This window comes from Ipomoea triloba, chromosome 13 (assembly GCF_003576645.1).
Source record: "Ipomoea triloba cultivar NCNSP0323 chromosome 13, ASM357664v1".
Classification (NCBI taxonomy): Eukaryota; Viridiplantae; Streptophyta; class Magnoliopsida; order Solanales; family Convolvulaceae; genus Ipomoea; species Ipomoea triloba.
In genome coordinates this window covers 22,183,867-22,184,173 of record NC_044928.1, presented here as the reverse complement: position 1 = coordinate 22,184,173, position 307 = coordinate 22,183,867, and positions in this window count along the sequence as shown.

Sequence of the window (307 nt, the reverse complement as noted above, 5' to 3'; positions counted from 1 at the left end):
GGGGGGGGGGGGGGGGGGGGGGGAGAATTAAAAAAAAAAAAAATAGACAAGTTTTTGTTAGCCTAGGGATAAATCACTGTCAATCTTGTGCTTACACATATGAGCAACATGGGCATATAGAAAGACGTCATATGCACATTGTTAAAAGCAGTCTCACATTGTTTGCCCAAACTTCTATTCATCCTAGCCTCCTAGGTATTGGACTTATGCCTATGAAACTGCAGTTTTTCTTATTAACATTATGCATTTTGCCACCGTAAACAATATGAGTCCCTAAGATTGAAATACTCAAAAGATCGGGAATTGA